Below are 22,344 nucleotides of genomic sequence, written 5' to 3' on the forward strand. Positions count from 1 at the left end.
GGAGAAAAAGGAACCCTCTTGCCTTGTTGATAGGAATGTAAATTGGTACAGCTATTGTGGTAAAGAGTATGGAGGTTCCTCAAAAAGTCAGAATACAAAAATACTCATTCAAAGGGATACATGTACCCCTAAGTTTGCAGCATTACTTACAATAGCCAAATTATGGAAGCAGCTCAAGCATCCATCAATAAATAGATGAATGGATAAAGTGGAGTGAGTGTGTGTGTGTGTGTGTGTGTGTATGTATAATGCAATATTATTCAGCCATTAAGAATGAAATCTTGCTATTTGCCACAACATGGATGGAGCTAGAGTATAAGCTAAATGAAGTAAGTTCAGTCAGAGAAAGAAAATAACATGATTTCACTCATGTGTGGAATTTAAAAAACAAAACAAATGAGGGCACCTGGGTGGCTCAGTGGATTAAGCCTCCAACTTCAGCTCATGATCTCACGGCTCATGGGTTCGAGCCCCTTCAGATTGTGTCTCTCCCTCTCTCTGACACTCTGTCTCTCTCTCTCAAAAACAAATATTAAAAAAATTTTTTTTTTTAAAAACAAATGAGCAAAGGTGAAAAAAGAAGGAGATAAATCAAGAAACAAACTCTAAATTATAGAGAACAGGGAGGCTTGGGTAGTTCACTCGGTTGAGGGTCGGTCTGACTCTTGATTTCGCTCACGTCAAGATCTCAGGGTCATGGGGTCAATTCCCGCATTCTGCTCCATACTGAACATGGGAGTCTGCTTGTGATTCTGTCCTCCCTCTTCCTCTGCCCCTTTCCCTGGCTCACGTGCTCTAAAACTACAATACAATACAATGCAATACAATACAATACAATACAATACAATACAATACAATACAATACATGCATAAATTATAGAGAACAAACTAAACTGATGGTTATCAGAGGTGGGGGCGGGAATGGGCTAAAATAAGTGATGGGGAATAAGGAGTGCACTTGTGCTGATGAGCACCAGGTGACAGGTGGAATTGCTGAATCAGTATATTGCACACTTGACACTAACATAACAGTGCCTGTTAACCAACCGGAATTAAAATAAAACCTTAAAAAGCCAACAACATAAAAAATAAAAAAAACTTGGATCAAAAGAGAAAAAAGAAAAAGCTGCTGCTCTAAGGTTGTTCTCAACCTATGCCCAAATATAAAATCTGGTCTTCTAAATGGATTTATTCACCAAAATTAACTGGGCTATGTAAATGTAAAGTTCCTGGGTTTCACCATATTATAAACTGCTTAAGGACAGAAATATTTTTTCAAACCTTTGTGTCCCTTCCTACCCCAATCATATCACTCATATCCCTCCAAAATTTGTTATGTCAAGCCAGATTACTCCTCACTTGATCTTTCTAAATTAACACTATACTTCATCTCTCAGTAACATAAAGGATTCTACAGTACCATATCACCTCAAAATGAACTAACTGCACAAGAAACTGAAAAGATCAGACTTTTTACTTGGTGACACATGATGACACCACTCAAGATATCCTGTGATGCTCAGCTCATCATTCACTCTTTTAAATACCTCCTAACTCTAACAGTAAGAAATTTAAAAAGCATTTTAGGGACCTCATTTTAATAGAAAGAAGTAAAAATATTTAGATATTTAAAAGGTCATATTCTTAAAGAATGAAACTTTAATTCCCTTCAAAAATAACAATTTAATTCTAATCATATGACACATTTTCAATTACCACCAAATAAAGAATTATGTGTTTCAAAGCACAAATCTCAAGGGGCATCTGGGTGGCTCAGTCAGTTAAGCGTTGTACTTTAGCTCAGGTCATAGTCTCATGGCCCATGGGTTCGAGCCCCACGTCGGGTTCTGTGCTGACAGCTCAGAGCCTGGAGTCTGCTTCAGATTCTCCCTCTCTGTCTGCCCCTTCCCCACTCACACTCTATCTCTCTCTGTCTCAAAAATGAATACATGTTAAAAAAAATTAAAAAACAAAGCACAAATCTCACAAAATCTCCCATTTTCTAAATATTCTTGTAGGTTTCATTGAGAATGTTCTTAGCCATGCCTGGCACGGGTAAATATGAATTTGCTCTCTATGTTTAAAAGAAAAAACAGGTAGGCAACTTTCTAACTTTTCTCACCAAAACGTATCTGAACTGAATGTGTTATCATTCTATCATTGATGACACAGTAACAGTTTATCACATTTTTTTAAAAACTAGCACTTCATTAAAGCTTTCTCGATAGTGACCAACTTTCCTCGGAAACAGTGGAAGACATGGCAAGATATTAAAAATGCCAGCACTCTTCAACTTTCTGATAGTTTTTGTTTCTATGAAGTGCTATATTAGATTAAGACAACATGAAGAAAAAAAGCGGGCAAAATGTGCATACCCATTAATCATAACAGACTTTTAAAAAAAATTCCAAAGAAAGACTTCCTGTGAGGACAGAGAAAAATATTCTAAAACACTAAAGTCTGAATTAACCAGAATTCTGTCAAATAGGGCATTATTCTTCAACCTGAATAGCTTCCTTAAGAGGGATTAAATGGATTATAGCTATTCAAAGATTCCAGTTAATCAAAGATTAAGTGCATGGGCCTAGATTCTCTCTTCTTTGCTTCACTACTGCTTGATACGTGCTCAGTCTTGTTCCTCAAAAACTGAAAGCCATATTCCTACATTTAATTAAAATCTGATGAAATGTTAATTACCTACAACTGTGGCACTGGTTGATCAAGGGTTTATAGCATATAGGAAGTCCATGGGGTTCAACAAAAATTGAGAATAAGCCTAACACAGGTTCAAATCGTGATGTCTTCATATAGATATTGGGGAGTGTGAAAAATACGACATGGAGAAATCCAACCTCAGTTTTTCCTCTTTGGAGAAGGAAATAAAAAACTACCTCAGAAAGATGTGAGATATAGGTTAGAATGTATGGATTGTGCCTAGCACACTGTAGGTATTCAACAAATGTTACTTCTTCCCCTGTACACTCCCAAAGTATTAACACTAAATAGATGCACTGTATATAAAATTGCAGGCTACACACGACTGACCTGTCCTCAATTACAGTCAAAATGAGAGATTAAATAACTTTTACAGGGTAATGTGGGAGCAAGTCAGTAAAATTATTTTTTTTAATGTTTATTTATTTTTGAGAGAGAGGGAGAGAGAGAAAGCACACCCAGGGGAAGGGCAGAAAGAGAGGAAGAGAGAGAATCCCAAGCAGGCTGCATGCTATCGGCACAGAGCCCGACACGAGGCTCAAACTCAGAAGGCTGTGAGATCATGACATGAGCTGAAATCAAGAGTCAGATGCTTAACCAACTGAGCCACCCAGGTGCTCCCCCAGTACAATTATTTCTAAGAAAATATTCTTAATTTCACATAACTACCCTGCAAACAGAATTCCCCATTAGGCAATTCTTAGGTGAAGAATGTCATGACAGACTGAACAGCTCTGGGAAGAGCACAGAACTGTTCAGTGAAAATTCATCACTGAGGTCAATAGGTCTTTCTCTACCTAAACCTATAAGGCCTTCGTGTTCTGACCCCACCACTTTTCAGCCACATCTCCAGAGATCACATTACAATATCCTGTTTTTTTTTCCAACCTCTCTGGCCACTCTTTTGCAAGTTTAGACTCTCTCTCTCTCTCTCTCTCTCTCTCTCTCTCTCTCTCTCTCTCTCCCTCTCTCCCACATATAGCTATTAAGCATTAGAAGTTCTGAGGCCCAAGTATTTTTCTTCTCACTCTATGCTTCCTCAGGCAAACTCATCTAGGCATTTGGATTTAACCTAAACAATAACTCCCAAATTTCTATTACTGATCCTTTTAGATCTCTTTTCTCAGCTACAGACTCCTATATCCAACTGCCTATTCGGGTGTCTCAGACACCTTAATTATCAAAGTAAGGCCTCATTCTTCAGGGGAAATCATTCAATGTCAAACACCTCACCAAAAGAATGTATTGTCTTAGTAGCTGGTCCTAAGAATTACACTTTTTATAATTGTATTTTCAAGTTTATTGTGGTTCTGAATGGGTAGTGAGAACTAAAACCATCTACACCCAGAGTTTAGTCTACATTAACATCACTGTTCAGCTGTCTTTGACAACATGACTCTACTATTCCAGGAAATTCTTGTCCAGGCAGATAAGAGTTGCAAATAACTTCATTGTTCATTTCAGGAACTTCCCAAAAACCCCATATAAACCAAGAGCAGACTATTCAACTTTTTAATAAATAGCAGCAAATGACTGTTCACTTTCCAGGACACTTTAAAAATCTCACCTCAAAACCCTTGCTTTGCTGTGTCTATCAATCCTAAGCTATTATATCGTGATCCTTACTAATTCTAATCAAGTTCCTAAATATGTCTTAAAGATACCAACAAATCCTCAAAAAACATACCAACTTTGCTCTCTCTTCCTCCTTCACTATTCTTTTCATATGCCCTCCCCTTCCCCTAGCAGATCCTAACAACTCTGTAAAGGTGGTTCTCTCCTTCATGCAATAAAGTCATTAGGTAGTTTTTTGGTAGTATTTTCTAAGAGCCAACATTCCACAGCATCACCAGATAGTTTCTCAAATATCTATTAAAATTCAGTTCAGCAATACTAGTTTCATCACAAGTAAAATGAGGTAAATATGAATACCTTTATAAAAAGGTATAAGAGGGGCGCCTGGGTGGCTCAGTTGGTTGGGCGGCCGACTTCGGCTCAGGTCACGATCTCGCAGTCCGTGAGTTCAAGCCCCGCGTCGGGCTCTGTGCTGACAGCTTGGAGCCTGGAGCCTGTTTCAGATTCTGTGTCTCCCTCTCTCTGACCCTCCCCTGTTCATGCTCTGTCTCTCTCTGTCTCAAAAATAAATAAATGTTAAAAAAAAAAATTTTTTTTAAGTAAATAAATAAATAAAAAGGTATAAGAAATCATCCTACACTAGGCAACATCAGTTGACACCATTGGTTCCATCTTCTTAACGAGTTAAAACAGATATTTGGCCTACAAATAAAACTTTACATAATACCAAATAGATTACCAGTATCATTGCAGCCATAAAACCAGTGAGGAGTTCTGAAGACAATGGGAGGTAAATAAATCACAGACAGGTTTGAAAACTGAAGCAGGAATCTTAGGAGAAACAGGATGGGGAAAAAACTAAATTAGAATAATCTACAACACTAAGAATTAGTTCAAGGAAAGAAATACTGCTAAATTTACTATAATTTAACAGTGAAAAGTAACTTTAAGGGAATTTTCATTACTGTAAAATTATTTTTAAACCATGATTTGGAATTAAGACACAATGAAATGCTTAATATATTTTCCAGAAAGTTGAGGCTTTTTATCCACCAAGAATAAATGTGTAAGCATTTATTTTACTATAAATCATTTAAAGCACTTATAAGGCCACAAGGATGCTTACACAGGAGTAATTTGAAAGAAAAGGTTAAGCATTTAAAATGCCTCAATGCTGAGGAGGAAATGAAGTATTCAAATTTTAAGATCTAAATGTAAAAATGGAAACCACAAGTACTGGAAAAAAAGATGGATGAATTCCTTCATAAACCTGGGAGTGGTGAAGACTTTTCGAACTATGTTTCAAAGTTCAGAAACAAAAGAAAAAATAGTAGCACCATATAAAAAAGGAAAATTTTTGCATAAGAAACATCATAAAGAATGAAAAAATATATTTTTTGCAACCTGTATTACAAATAAAGGGCTAAACTCCCTACAGAGAATTCCTGAAACCAAGAAGTAAAAGACAAAAACCTAACAGAAAAATAAACAATGCCAGAGTTCACAGAAGGGAGAAAAAAGTAAAACGTCCATTATAAATACAAAAGAAAAAAAAATTCAGTTCATTCATAATGAGAGAAGTACAACAGTCTGAGTTACACCAGTTTTCATCTATTGAAAGAGCAAAATTCCAAAAACGTGATACACATTCAGTTGGTGAGGCTATGGGAAAATAAGCCTCTCAAACATTTCGGTACATAATGGCCAATAGGACTGCAACAGAATTACAGCAGTTTCTTTTTAAAAAATATTTTATGATAGTTTTAGATTCATAGGAAAATTGCAAAGATAGTACACATAGTTGCCCTATACCAGACACCTAGACTCTGCTATGAAGATCTTATATTACTATGGTATATCTGTCACAAATAGAACCAAAACTGATGCATTACAGACTAAAGTCCACTCTATTTAGATTTCACTAGTTCTTACCGAATGTCCTTTTTCTGTTACAGGATCCCAAGCACTATACCACATTATTATACTGTCATGTCTTCTTACGCTCTTCTTGGCTGGGACAGTTTCTGACTTCCCCTGTTTCAGATGACCTTGACAGCTTTAAGGAATATCGCTATAATAAAATACCTTAGACTAGGTAGCTTAGACACAACAGAAATTTATTTCTCACAGTTCTGGGGGCTGGGAAGTCCAAGATCAAGTCCCCTGCAGATTTGGTGTCTGGTAAGAACCCACTTCATAGTTCATAGATTGCCATCTATTCACTAAGTCCTCACATGGCACAAGAGGGGAAGTAGCTCTCTGGTGTTTCTTAAAAAGGTATTAATTCCATGCCCTACTGATAGAAGCACCTCTCAAAGTCCCCACCTCCAAATACCATCAGGTTTCAACATATAAATTACAGGGGGCAGGGGAGATACACTTGGTTTATAGTATTAATACAATATATTTATAGTATTAAACCTTGGTCACACAGCTGAGGTAGCATTTGTCAGGTTTTTCCCCTGCTAAGTTACCCTTTTCTCTATTTTTCCACTCATTTAGAGGAGAGTTTTATTATACCTCTTTGAAGGCTGAGTATCTACATAAATTATTTGGAATTCCTCTGCACAGGAGTTTTGTCTATTCTCCCCCATTTATTTATTTCAGTATGGATTCATGGATATTTTATAATTAAATTATAATCCAATTTTTAAAATTCTATTTTATTTTCTCAAATTGTTCTATTATTAATCATTGGGAGCTCCCTGAGTCAGCTCCTATGCCCCTTTTACATACCTCATTCATTGTTTTTGTTGGGAGTACTTCTTAACTTTTCAGTATTATTGTATTTATTTCCTGTCCCAGTCCTGGAATCAGCCATTTCTCCAGAGCTCTGGTTCCTTTCATGGGAGAATAGTATTAGAAACCAAGATCTGGGCACTAACTGCTCACTGCTACTGGGGTGTCATTTTTTTCTAGGCCTTCTCAACTGACAGAGCAAAGAAACCTGTGTACAGAGGTATTTACCACTTGACTGACCCTTGTTCTTAGAATCTAAATCATGCATTTGCTTATGCAAGTACAAAATGTTGTATGTATGCTATTCATTTGGTATTGTAATAGCAAAAGATAAGAAACAACCCAAGTGTCCACAAAGGACTCGGTGACTTAGCTGAATTTTACTTCTGTGGGTTTATGACAGTTATTAAAAATAAAGGAAGATCTTTAACTAGACATGGAAAAATCTTCAAAATAAAATATATATGTATTTGTTTGTATTTGCAAAAAATACACTGGAAAGATAAACACAAAAGGAAATGTCTACCTATAAAAGGTGTGGGAAGAAAAACTAGCAGGAGAAAGCAAAGGGTGAAACAAGACTTCTCTATATATCTCTCTACATAGTTTTAAGTTCTTAATTATATCACCTATTCAAAAAAATTAAGTTTAATTTTTTTTGTTAATGTTAAATGCCTACAAAAGTGGAAGGATTTGAAGAGTTCAAAGTAAGAAAGGAATGGGGCAGGGAGATAATCATTTGTGAAGAGTAAATACTTTAAGAAAAGTTACCTCCTCCTTAGGAACAAGATCAAAAATGTATCAAAAATTCTTTGTAACTATTAGAAGTACAGTTGACCCTTGAACAGCACAGGGGTTAGGGGCACTGACCCCTGTGTAGTCCAAAACCTGCATTTAACTTCTGATTCCCCAAAAACTTAACTATTAATAGGCTGCTGTTGACTGGAAGCCTTACCAATAACATAAAGAGTCAATTAACACATATTTTCTATGTCATATATGTATTATATGCTATATTCTCACAAAGGAGAATAAAAAGTGTTACTGAGAAAATCCTAAGAGAAAATACTTTTATAGTACTGTACTTTTGTTCCCAAAATAAATCCATGTATAAGTGGACCAGTGCAGTCAAACCTGTGTTGCTCAAGGATTAACTGTAAAGTCAAACTTAGTTGACTTCAAAGTGCTGAAACCCAGTAGCTGCTAAAATCAGCCTATTCTCAGTACCTGCATATAACTTACCTGAGTTACTATTAAATGGATAGTTTTACATGGTTACCTGTATTATATTAACACAGAGGTAAAGTCTAAAGAACTAAATAATCATTTGTAGAGGTATAATTAGTATTTGTATCCTTCATTGGCATGCTGATATTCACAGTTAAATAAAAGAATTTTTTCAATGTCATAAACTTACTATTTTTATCTATTTCCCCAATAAAATGATGAAACCAAATTTTAACATGTGGGATCACTTCCTCATCGGAAGATAAAAATGGAAGGTTTACAAATACACATTTCTAAATGCTCCTAAGAGATAATAAAATAATTTCATGTCTCTGAGGTGAATCAGACCAGAAAAAAGAAGGCACAAGTAGCTCTTTTTAGCATTCCTAAAGTAAGGAAGCAATCCTTTGAGGCTGCTTCTGAAAAAGTAGCTCATTTGTAGCAGTTCACAGAACTTTCCCAAAGACTTCAATGTAGAAAAGAGGACATTCTGCCTAAAAAATATTCAATAGGTCAATTCCATAGATGAATAAAATCCAAACTTCTTACTGGTATAGCTCCCTCTTTGATCTCACCTACCACATCTTCCACATGCAACCTCTATTTCTCTATTTCTACTACATGGAAATACTTAATAGGCTGGTGGAGAATAACAATTTTTTTTTAATGTAAACCCTTCTTTCATAATTCCTTTTTACATACCGCCCTTTTATCCTAGTAAGTGCTAAAGCTAATCATCTCTAGCATTACTTCCTCCAAGAAATCTACCAAGTACCCTTGGCTGAATGTCATTCCCTCCTCTTCAGGACAAGTCCACCTTTGGTGACAGCATGAATAAATGAACAAAATCATAAATTACCTAATTTTTACAGAGATGCTCTTTACAAGATACAACCTGGACAATGAGGAAATGGAAGTCTACCCTGATTCCCGATCCAACTCTTACAGATGTGCTGACATATCTAGGACTGAAGTTTTAAGCTAGAGAGACGAGGCTGAAAAGAAAAAAAAATGGAGACACCTCTTTTACTTCTCTTTTGCCTACCATTTATAAAAGTAGAATAAAAATACATACATAGTATCATAATTATTTGAAGAAAAAACTGTCTTGCCATAGCAGACATTAAGATACATTACAAAGCAGTGATAACTAAAATAAGCTGGAGCTAGAATAAGAACAGATGGATCACCAAAACAAATTATTTCAGATTAAGAGAAAAAAACGTTACATACAGCAATATGATTAAAAAAAAAAGAAAGTATCACAGGGGCACCTGGGTAGTTCAGTAAGTTAAGCATTCAAATTTCAGTTTCTGCTCAGGGCATGATCTCGTGGCTCAAGCCCTGCATCGGGCTCTGAACTGACAGTGTGGAGACTGCTTGGGATTCTCTCTCTCCCTCTCTCTCTCTGCCCCTCCTCCACTTGTGCTATGTCTGTCTCTCCCTCTCAGAATAAATTAAAAAAAAAAAAGTATCACAAAATAATGAAAAATGAAGCTGTCAGGATTCAGGGAATGGTAAACATTTCCTCCTGAGCAATCTGAGGGGGAAAATAAGGAAAAAAACCCCAGCAATCAAAGAAATCCAAACCCAAGCAATGACATCTTTCTATAAATTATCTAAGGCAAGTATTATTATTACTTTTTTTTTAGAGAGAGAGAGAGAGAATGAGCAGGGGACAGGGCAGAGGGAAAGAGACAGCAACTCGCAAGCAGGCTCCAAGCCTAGCACAAAGCCTGACATGGGTGCTCAATCCCATGACCCAGGGATCATGACCTGAGCTGAAGTCAAGAGTCAGACACATAACCAACTGAGCCACCCAGGCGCCCCCGAAGCAAGAATTTTAAAGAGTAGAGTCAGTAAAAGTAGATGTGGCACATTACTAGTGGCGCTGCCACAACAAGCATTAATTGAAAAGGTTCACAGGGTTTGATCTGGGAATTCCATGTCTCTGTATCTAGCTACCCTAAGGAAATGTAAAATGGCGGGGAAAGGATGGTGTGGTCACGTGCTACAGCCTGTCCCAGCACAATTTAAAATGATGCAAAATGAAAAGTAGTAATTTATTAATTATTAACCGCTATGAGTTAACTGTTGCTGTAACAATGAAAACGACTGCCATAAAAATTATTTGGTAATTTAAAAAACTTACGTTATAAAAAGGATCTTAAACAAAAATATTAAACTCTGTATATGAAAAAACACAGAGAATATTTGAAGATGATAACCACTGCTAGGGAATTTAGATTATGGTCTATTTTCTACATTGGTATGTTCTTACATTTAAAAAATAATTTTTAAAAACATAAAAATTGAGACTGTACAGATGCAAAACAGTAAGACACTCAAACTGTTAAAGTAATTAAGCAAGAAGGTGATTAGACTAAGGTGGCTCTAATGCCTTGGTACCCTAGGTAAGCAAACCAAAACCTAAGCCACAGTCACTATACAAGAATCTGAGAAAATGAAACTTAAGAACAACCAATCACAGTCAACTAGGCTTTCCCAAGAAGGCAACTGCTTAAACTATCACCAATCAAATAATTCCCTTTGCTTCTAGGTCTTCCCTGTAAAAACTTCCCACTCTCCCAGCTCTAGTTGGTAGACAGGTAAAAACCTCTGGTTTGGTGTTCCCTAATTCAATCAATGTATGCTCATTAAACTTTGAAAACAAAAATTAACATGCCTCAGTTTACCTTTTAGAAAAACTAAAAAACCAAAACAAAAAGATATTCACTAAAGGGATAAAAAATAAATACAATAATTGGAACATAAGACTTTTATAAAGTTAAGAAAATCCCCCAAAACATGATAAAACTAGGAAATCCAAAAAACAATAAAAAGAGAGAAAAAATAAGATGCGATGATGGAAAGTTTCAATCACTTTGCCCTTACTTTAATTTCTATATGAGTGATTGCTCCTCTTAACACTGTACTAAACCCTAGAACTGTGTTTCTAAAACCCAAGGATTGCCTGGAACATTTTAAAAACGAAGCTCAGAGATTTGAATTCAGTTGTTCTGGGACAGAGCTTAAGATTTTACAACACACACACACACACACACACACATCACAGAGACATCTAGTTGGGTTTTGTTTGTTTTTTTTTTAATCAACAAGAGTGCTTCCGAAGTTCATGTGAAGGCCACTGACCTAGAAGAACATAAGATAATAAAAACCTAAGATAATAGGGGTACTGGGTGGCTCAGATGGTTAAGCATCCAACTCTTGATTTTGGCTCAGGTCATGATCTCTTGGCTCAGTTTGTGAGTTCGAACCCTGTGTGTCAGGCTCTGCGCAGACAGCCCCAAGCCTGCTTGGGATTCTTTCTCTCCTCTCTCTCTGCACCTCCCCAACTCGCACAGGTACTCTCTTTCTCTCTCTCAAAACAAACTTAAAAAAAAATAAATAAATAAGAGTTTATGACAAAGAATAAAACGCAAAAACAATTTTCTTTTTTTGATGGATAAGTTATGACCTGTTATTCTATTTTGACTTTCAGAATATCTGAATCACACATAAAAGTCATTAACATGGACAGTAAATACTGTTAAGAGGTCAAACAAGCGGTACAGGATAGGTCTGAAGAAGGGAAACAGACAAAGGGCAAATGGTTACAAGAAAAATCTGGTTGGTCCTAAAGAAAAGATTAATCAATGTGCTTATTTACCAGGAAGATTATAACACTTTTATTCATAATGGGCATTAGATAAGAAACAATAATGAATATCCTACATGATTTGGTCCAATAGTCTATAGTATCCTCCTCCCCAAAATATACCTAAAGGACGCAACATACGCGGATCAGTAACGCTAACCCACTAACAATGTTTCTCAAATTGGGTGGGAGTAGGGAAGCATATGAAAAAATCCTGGAGGTTATGTACACTTTTAAAAGCCAGAGAGATTATTTTAATTCAATTGTCCTTGTGAATCACTTACTTAACCTGAAGGAATAAACCTGAAGGAATAGATCAGCAAAACAATTCTGGTACATTACCAACAATTCTTCCTATTAAAGAGGAATACAAAAAAAAAAAAAAAAATTGCCAGTTCTGAGTGCTAAATGCAAGGTACTTTGAAAAGTGCTGTACACATATCATTTCATTTAATTCCAAAACCCCATGAAATAGGTTCTGGCACTTCCCAATTTTATAGAAGAAACTGACCCTTAAGTGTTTAAGTAACTGGTTCAAGATCACATGATTATCAGTTACGACTGAAATAATTTCTTTATGGAAAACAAATGGACACATATAACCAATTCCAACTTTATAAGAGTTCAGATTTTTTCCCAAAAAATTGTACTTAAAATTAAAAATGTGTCAGGGCACCTGGGTGGCTCAGTTGGTTAAGCAACCAACTCTTGATTTCAGCTCAAGTTATGATGTCATGTTTGGGATTTTCTCCCTTTCTCTCTGGTCTCCCCAGCTCGTTCACTTTCTCTCTTTCTCTCTCTCTCTCAAAATAAATAAACTTTTAAAAAAATGTGTCAACCATTTTATAGCTTCTAAGGAAGAAACAGGATCAGAGGAGAATAGAAATAGAAATAACATTTGACGGGGGGGGGGGGGGGCAAATGCTCACAAATTTATGGGGAGGGGCGCCTGGCTGGCCCAGTCGGTAGAGCATACAACTCTTGATCTCAGGGTCATGAGTTCAAGCCCCATATTAGAAATTAGGAGCTTAATTTTTAAACAAAAAATTTTTTTAAATTATGGGTAAAAAAATCTACTGTAAAATACAGTGCTGACTCCACTGTTCCTGAAATGATAAAAAGGTCAGTAAATAAATCATGATCTTGAAAATTTAACTGATACAAAAATTTTTAATGTTTTAAGACCATATAATAAGTTGAGAACTATGAAAAGGCACTGAATCTCACAAATTATGAAAATTCATTTTTAAATGTTACATTTCAAGATGTCATCAAGCCATAATCTCTGATTTCTAAAATGTATCTAATTCTTACAATATACCTACTATAACAGAGGTATAATTTAAACCTCAATTTAAAAATATATCAATAAAATGTCTTTAATTTTAAAATCAGACTCTAAAGCAGTTTTTATTTAATTACAATAATCCCAATAAAAACAAAATTCTTGGTCAACTGTATACATAAACTATCAGGGCAACAGGGATGACAATAAATGCACTGTTCTCTCCCTTTGAGTGCAATTCTATACTTCAGTAAATGCATTTTGCTCTAGTACTATATAGGTAAAGAGCTCAATTTCATTAAGCATGAAATTTTATCAGCTAAACCAAATTTCACTCTTGATATCGACCAAAGTTTTTAGATCTTTAGAAACAGATGCTTTATGTACATATAAATAATGTAATTTTATATTTCCAATTTGTCTAAGACAACAAGTTAGTACAGTTTACATGTAATTAAAAAGACCCAATAATGCCGTTATTGCCCCTCCAGGTTGGCCTACAAACTGCTTCCATATTGCTCACACACAAATACCACCTACATGTAACAACAATACGCAAAACTTTTGATGGCTTTTAATATTTCTCCCGTATCAGAATTGACTCTTGACTCTTTCTAGGCCATGATTAATCTGACCATAATTTACCAATTCAGATCCTAATCCTATCACTTCATTCATTCAATTAGGAAATACATAATTTGGAGGGAATACCAAAAAACCATGGTGTATCTGGAGCAGAAGGCCAACCAGAATGGAGATTTGTAAATAATTAATTACAAAACAATGTCTTAAGTACTATGGTAGACATAAATGTTATAGTACAATTACCACAACTCCACCAGAGTAGATGAAAGACGGCAAAGTGACATTTGCCCTCAAAAATGAGAATTTCTCTCCAAGCATCACAGCACTGTAACACCAACACATCAGCTTCCTCATCTTTATTTCTTAGGATGGACCAGGAATGCTAGTATAGAACAGACATAGATACATGGATGGGTGGGCAGAAGGAAGGACAGACATATACATAAATGTAAAGAAGAATGAATACCTGTTAGATTTAAATGGCCAAAATTGGATGTAATAATACAGATGAGGTATTCCAAAACCCTTACATATTAAAGAAACAACAGGAAAAAATAAATCTGAAATATATTTAGGAAATAAAATTGATAAAGTTTGGTGTGAGAGACTGGACTAGGGAGAGGAGAGCTAACAGAAAAGCATAATCTGCCAAAGCTTTTGGCTCAAGTGACAAAGCTGATGGTGGTGCATTACTGTGGTTGGGAATGCAGGCAGAGACTAAAAAAATGTTCAGCTCTGGTAAAGGAACACTAAGAACATCTGGGAGGTAACTAGAAGGAATTCAGGAAACAAGGTCTGGATTAGAAGTAAAGGTGTGGATATCATCAACATAGAGGTAATTAAGAACAAAGCACAGAATACAGAGGAGACTGCCCAGGGAACATGTAAAACATGAGATTAGGACCAAGAGCAGAACTTCCGGTCAACCAGTGTTGCTGTTATTTCACATATTATAATAGTTCCTCATTAAATTATATTTTTATACCATATACAATGACTAACACAATGCCTAGGGCACAACAAATGCTTTAAAAGTACTTACTTATTATACCCCTGAATTGAAAAACAAAATGTATTGGGGCACCTGGGTGGCCTGGTCAATTAGGTGTCCAACTCATGATTTTGTTTTTTTTTTTTTAATTTTTTTTTTTTCAACGTTTATTTATTTTTGGGACAGAGAGAGACAGAGCATGAACAGGGGAGGGGCAGAGAGAGACGGAGACACAGAATCGGAAACAGGCTCCAGGCTCCGAGCCATCAGCCCAGAGCCTGATGCGGGGCTCGAACTCACGCACCGCAAGATCGTGACCTGGCTGAAGTCGGACGCTTAACCGACTGCGCCACCCAGGCGCCCCTCAACTCATGATTTTGGTTCAGGTCATGCTCTCTCAGGTCTGGAGATAGAGCCCGCCTCAGGCTCTGCCCTGGGCTCCTGGGCGGGAAACCGGCTTAAGATTCTCTTTCCCTTGCTTTGTCCCTCCCCTGCTTGAATGCACATGGGCACCTCTCCCTCTAGCTCCTTGCTCTCAAAAAAAAAAAAAAAAAAGGAAATTAAAAGAGAAAGAAAATGTATTAAGTATAATAAAGCCATAAAGGATTTCTTAAAAATATTTCAATAAGACAAGCTCAAAGTGCTAAACTCTCCTTAAGGAATCTAAAATTTATTTCAAAAATCAATAAAAAGCTTTCCACCAGAAATAGCAGTACAAACCAGTAATTAAAACAAAATCTGGAATTATGGGAAAGGTTTATTTTAAAGATAATGCTTAAAAATATATATTAGCTAGTTTATTTTACATATTAGCTGATTTAAAGGATAATGCCTCTAAATTTGGAGTAAGAAGAGCTTCAATGTTGTTACCTAATGATTTTTCACAAATATTAATACCAATTTTTACCAAACTTTTATATTATTTAATATTAACACACACTATTAACAAATGTTAACCATCAATTATAAGAATAGATGGACTAAATATATGACTGAGAAGACCAAAGTGAGTTAGTCACTAACCTAGAATATAGTTAAATTATTCTTGGGTCCTTTTCCCACTGTTTACAAATATGCATTTAAAATTTAAAGTATTCTTGAAAGTATTTACACTAATAAATGCATAAAAATAAAAATGCGCTTTTACAAGGTTGACAAGGGGAATGTGCGGCTTAGTTGGTAGAGCATGCAACTTTTGATCTCAAGGTCATAAGTTCAAGTGCCATGATAAGTGTAGAGCTTACATTAAAAAAAAAAAAAGGTTGACAAAACCTTTTCCAAATTAACTTTTAGGACAACAAAAGAAAATCTGCTTTCATTGCTTTTCCACTTTAATGTAATACCCCTAGTCAATTCAATAACATTTTCTGTTCTTCAAATTGAACAACGGATAGGATATATATCAACAATAACATCATAAGGGCTGGCTTTCAATGTAAAAAGGTATTACCAAAAATGTACAATCTGCTCTGATATTTCCATTTTCAGTGGTATATAGACACATAGTAATAAAAACACAAAATCAAAATTTACACTTTACTTAACTAAATAAGCAATTCCAAAACCCAAACCAATAGGTAATTATTTGTGCACAGATATAGATATAAAATTTATCTACCTTAAAGCAAAATTCTCACCCAATACTGAAGCAACCTACACAGCATGCATCTGAGCCACCTTCCCATTTATGACATATGCTAAAATAATGCAAACTAATTTTAACACATGTAAAATCAAAACAAGAAAATTTAGAAGCAAAAATGAGAGTAAATATACAGTATAATTATTTTTGCTTTTCAGCACCAATATTCATTTTACTTTGTGCCCCCCCAAAATAATTGATAAATCCATGATTAAAAATAAATCTACAAATATTTTCAGTATTTTTTAGCACCTTTAATTCATATTTAGCTATAAACATGTCCTCTTATACATTTTGTATAGTTCAATTGTTTTGTGTGTAGTAAAGCTAATTCAATGGAATTTAAATCTAATTTTGATGAGTTTTTAAATTTATCACTTTTTAGTTCTCTCTATAGCAGACATTTAACACAGACTTTTTAACATCACATCCCCAAGGAGGCAGTGTAATATAGTGGTTTGAACACCAACACTGGAACCTCAGCTTCATCACAGAGGTAGGACCTTGGAGACCATCACTTAATCTAGGGCCTCTGTGTCCTTATTTGAAAACAGGCACAATACCTATATGATGAGCTTACTATGAGGATTAAACAAAGTAATACCTGGCATAGTACTAACAAAAGAGGTAATTGAGTTTAATTTCTTTCACATATAGTTTACATCAAAAAATAATTTTATTTTGGGGTGCCTGGGTGGCTCAGTCAGTGGGCATCCGACTTCGGCTCAGGTCATGATCTCACGGTTGGTGAGTTCGAGCCCCACGTTGGGCTCTGTGCCGACAGCTTGGAGCCTGGAGCCTGTTTCGGATTCTGTGTCTCCTTCTCTATCTGCCCCTCTCCCGCTTGTGCTCTGTCTCTCAAAAATAAATGTAAAAATAATAATAATAATTTTATTTTTTTTTAGCATTTACTTTTGAGAGAGAGAGAGACAGAGAGAGAGAGAGAGGCTGGCAGAATGCAAGCAGGGGAGGCGAAGAGCAAGAGGGAGACAGAATCCAAAGCAGGCTCCAGGCTGTCAGCACAGAGCCCAGTGCAGGGCTCAAACTGCAAGATCAGAACCTGAGCTGAAGTCAAGACCCTTAACTGACTAAGTCACCCAGGCACCCCCCCAAAAAAAATTTTTAAAGGAGACTTGGAGAGCAAGGTAATTTTCACTCATCCCAATATGCCACAGATCTGTAAATCTACCTCCTCACATACAGTATTCAGTATCATAGGTTACTATGGAACATAACATTATTTACAGTAAGCACCTTCCCATTAGATTTATTGTTGGGTATTTATTTATTTTCCAAGTTGGCCAACAGAGAGGGAAACAGGCTAGGAAAGGTAAGCTACTCTCAGATATATTCAATACATTTTCCTGGCCCTTGACAATTACTCTTTCCAGGTCAATATTTTGCAGATATGAAAGCAGTTGCCAACTAAAAAGGCTCAGAGTAAAATAATGACTAAGACTCCAGTAATGACAGTAAGAATTCTTGGCTTAATTCATAAATATTGTAAATTGAAGTTAAAAAAAAAAAAGGTCCTCTCCCCACCAGTTCAAAGAAATTGCCAACACTGTAGGCTGAATGCTAGTAACCTACACCAAATTTTCTATTTAGGTGATTTTTTTAACCTCATAAATAGTATATAAAGCACAATTTTAAATGCCATAAACCTCCTGTTTATCTTCATCATCTAAAATGCAAAACGCCGGGGCTCCTGGGTGGCTCAGTGGGTTAAGCATCCAACTTTAGCTCAGGTCATGATTTTGTAGTTCACGGATTTGAGCCTTGCACTGGGCTCTGTGCTGATAGCTCAGAGCCTGGAGCCTGCTTCAGATTCTGTGTGTGCCTCTCTCTCTGCCCCTCTCTCACTGCACTCTGTCTCTTTCACTCTCTCTCAAAGATAAACATTAAAAAAAAAATAATAAATAAAACGCAAAATGCCATGATCAGTTTATAAATTGCATTTTAAATAACTTTTCCATTTAAAAGTTTAAGCAAAAATTACACATTCAAAATTCAAAGAACCTCAAAACTATTCTTCCTTCCCATATATGAAAGGAGACAATTTTTAAAATAGATAAAATACTCTAATGAATATTTTTATTAACTGAATTTAACATACAATGTCCTTTTTCTACAACACAGCAATACATTTGTTAAGTAATTATCCTCCGTGGAAGTGTAAAAACTATAAAAAAGAATGCCATGACATGATGCTGCAATTTTTATAAAGATTAGAGAACAGTAATAAAGACTCAAAATGTAATGCCTTATAAATATGCAACACGATTAGACAATAACAAAGAAAATACCAGGGGGGAAATTTTGTGTTCACAGATAATGTTTTATAGTATTACGGGACATCATCTTCACTTCTTCAGTTGCCACTATAGTTTCTACCATTCACAGTAAAATGCCTCCAGTTGTTTGGTTAGTACTATTTCACCAATAAAGGAAAAGGAGGGAAGTACTGCTGAAAATAAGGGGAAAAACAAAAGCCTCAACAAAGTAAATTATTTTATGCCATCTCTTTCCACCCTAATCATAGGACAGAAGCAATATCTAAAAACGAAACATATCAACAAATATATACATTAAAATCTGTTTAGTCAACACGACTACAGAGAAAATAAAATTTAAATTTTCTATTTTTTGTAAAACCAATGACTTATTAGGACAAGATTACTGGTGTACAAAGCTACCACTGTATATTGGATCACTACCATACACTGAAATAACTCTTGCAATTTCATCTTTCCTTACTATGTATCTCTTTCTCCCTTCAGGTAATCAGAGCACATCTGGCAGGCTACACTATTTCAAATACCTAACACCTGAAAGTGACTTTACTGGGTCAGAGTTCAAGGATGAGCATAAACTCTTTTACAGGAGCTTCTTTCAGTAACAGGAAAATTAGGTTACTAACAAGGCTTTCTACTTCATACACTTTTTTTCTGATTTTAAAAGGAATGTAAAAATTTGGAAAATACAGAGCTGTATTTTTTTTTTCATCCATAAATCACACCACCCAGAAATCTTCGTTAACTTTTTGGTAGATTTCCTTCAGAGAATTAAACTTCATAATCTAATTAAACACTAACCAACATGTAGAAAATAGCCAATGTATCTTCGATTTGGCCTTTTGATAAATATGCTACACAAAACACCAATCATTAATGATACGATCTTTAATTTCACAGAGATATTTGAAATGTGTTAAGTGGTGAGAGTGGGGTAGGGAGTACACAATTCAGAGGCGGGTCCCTAAAACGAAATCCTTTTCAAAATTTTTATAGCGTCAACATTGTAATGGCAGCAAGATATGGCTGTTCCCAGAATAATATCAACAATAACGTCCCTATACCAAAGTGTTTACTTTTAATTTCTTTCCATCATGCTTCAATGTCTATTTTTGCTGTAAAATATACATGTATACATGTACATATATGTGTGTGTATATATATACGCCAAAGTCTCAGCTATTTTCTTTGAAGTCCAGCATTCAAACTGTTAGTGTTCCTGGCCTATGAGACAGTCCACCAGATAAAAGGATGACACTTCTATATTCCAATATTCTCCCTAATAAAAAAAAGACTTTTCCTTAAATATTGCCAATTTTTTTCCATTGTTACAACCGTTGTTTTTGGAAGTATGCAGATATTAGAATTACAAAGATTGACATGACCTCATTAACAAACAAAACCAATAACACCACTGGCAGCAAATTTTTTTCTTAAAATTTGATTGAACCTTGCCTCTAGCTTCAACAGAGGCTTTCCTGGACTCCAGGCATTAAAGATCTTAAAATCCCATTCATTTTCTTCTGCCCAATGGTTAACAGAAGTCTAAGATACAGTAACTCAAATTTGTTACTTTGACCTTCTAACACTAGCGCCCTTTAAAAGAAATCCCTCAACAAGAATCAGCAAAGTTTGAAGAAAGAATTGTCTTTAAGTCAAGCATTTCCTGATAAGTGACAGAAGGTCTGGCTGCCAGGAATACACTTTGCTGACCCTAGTAAGAGCCGAGACTCAAAATAAAATTTACCACTTTTGTTACCTAGAAAATTTATTTGGCTAAGAAGTGATAAACCATAACCAAGGCCGTGTCTTTAGTGGACGAATTAATATAAAAGAGGAGCGCCACGGGTTTCAGCTAAATGTTTTTGCCATTTTTGAAGAAAAGCTAATTGTTAGTGGCCATGTGACATTATAAGATCCCAGAAAGGAAAGGGTGGGAGGAAGAGAGAGGAGTTCACGGCAGTTCAGGGTCAGAACAAGCTCAGGCATCCTGTCATTAGCAAACGTTCCCCCAAGCTGAAGGCAAAATACTGCTTACCCGAAAAGGAGTGGGTGAAAAGTAGGGGGAGAATGAGGGGGAAACCACAAGGGAGTCAATGTGGCAGTGAGGTGGTGACGGGAAGCAGGGAATCTGGAGCTATCCAGCTGAGTTGGGGAGCAAAAGCATCGGGCACGAAAATGCTGAGAAAAGCAACTGCAACGGAGACGACAATACTTGGCAACTGCCCATATTCCCCTCCCCATCGGTTCTTTGGGTTTCCCACACTCCCTCCACCTCAGCTCTTGACCAACACTCAGGGGTGTGACCCGCCAGCGGGAGGCTGCGGTGATCTTTGTCTCGGCCGGCTCCCCCACGCGAAGGCTCCTCCTCCTCCTCCTCCTCCTCCTCCTCCCCCCCTCCTCCCCCGCGCTCGCCACCCGCTCACACCCCCGGCGTCTCCAAGGAGCTGGAAGCGCGGCGGCCACCGCCGCCTCCTCGCCCACCTCCCGCGGACTCGCGCCCTTCCTTTCCCCTCCGCCGCCCGCGCCTGCAGCTCCACCCCCGCCGAGGGGGATCTTTGTGTCTCCGGGGACTTTCAGCCTCTTTCCTCCTGGGCCTCTCCCGGAGACCAAACGGGCAGCAAGCACCAGAGGAGGCTGCGGCTGGAGGCGCCTCCCGCGAAGAAGCCCATCACATACCCACATCCCACCCCACCCCGGAAATGCCTGGGCGACCCGGGGATCGCGCTGGACCAGAGGGGCGACAGGCACTCGCGAGCTCCCTACGCCGCGCCTCCCTCTCTCAACTTCCCGGCCGGGCCTGAGCCTCCAGCGCCCCCAAAGCCTCCCGCCCCGGCCCTCGGTCCCAAGCACCCTCCCGCCCCCCTCGGCTCGGGGTCCGCCCGGCAGGAGGAAAAGCCCCGCGAGGTCGCCCGCCACCAACTCACCAGCAAGTGCGGGGGCCGCGTCGCGAAGCGAGGCGCGGAGCGTGAGCTGCTCTGCCGACGCCCGCGGCGACCGGATGCAGGTCCGGGTCCCAGCGGCTGGCGGACCCGAGGCGCCTCCGAGGCGCAGGCCTCCGCCGCTGCCTTCCGGCTCTCGCCGAGGGTCCGGAGCCTCCGGGAGGGGCCGCGGGTCCCTCACGCGTTGCCAAGCCCCCCGGACAACATGGCTCCCGGGCCGCCGGGCCGCGCGGGCAGCCCACTAATCCCCTCGGAGGAGCCTGGGCGGGAGCGAGGCGGGCAGGGAGGTGACGCCCGGCTGAGGCGGCCCGGCTGAGGCGGCCCGCCCGGACGAGGGTTCCTTCTTCTCTGCGGCCGGACCGTGAGGAGCTTCGGAGACCGCGGGCGGCCGCTTTCGTTCTCTGCGTGTGCGTCGCTTTCTCACTCGGCGGCTGCGGACTGACGCCTCCGCCTGTTCCCCGGAGGAGAGCGAGCGAGCGAGAAAAAAGACTTTTATTGAAACGATCCAACCAGCAGCGGCGGAGAAAAGCGACCCGCCGCGGGAGCTTCCCCCACCCCCGCCTGAGCGGCTTGCCGCGGGCAGCGCGACCCCTGCTGGCGGCGGCGGCGGGAGGGGCGGAACCGACGGTCCGGGGGCGGGGCCTAGAGGGCGGGGCGGGGTGGGGTATCCCCGGGAAACCCCCCGCCCCGA

The 22,344-nt window shown here is 38.2% G+C and overlaps 1 protein-coding gene across 1 annotated transcript in view; it reads right to left on the reverse strand.

Annotated features, from left to right (window-relative positions):
- Positions 1-21,702, reverse strand: part of CDK17 (cyclin dependent kinase 17) — a 110,914-nt gene extending 89,212 nt beyond the window's left edge. Inside the window, exon 1 of the mRNA XM_047067259.1 lies at positions 21,639-21,702. The gene's annotated coding sequence lies outside the window, so the exon portion shown is untranslated. The remainder of the gene's footprint in view (positions 1-21,638) is intronic.
- Positions 21,703-22,344: the final 642 nt, after the last annotated feature.

The sequence above is a fragment of the Lynx rufus genome, unplaced genomic scaffold (genome assembly GCF_022079265.1).
Source record: "Lynx rufus isolate CCGP_SWC_20201006 ecotype Redwood Valley unplaced genomic scaffold, mLynRuf1.p SCAF_7, whole genome shotgun sequence".
Taxonomy (NCBI): Eukaryota; Metazoa; Chordata; class Mammalia; order Carnivora; family Felidae; genus Lynx; species Lynx rufus.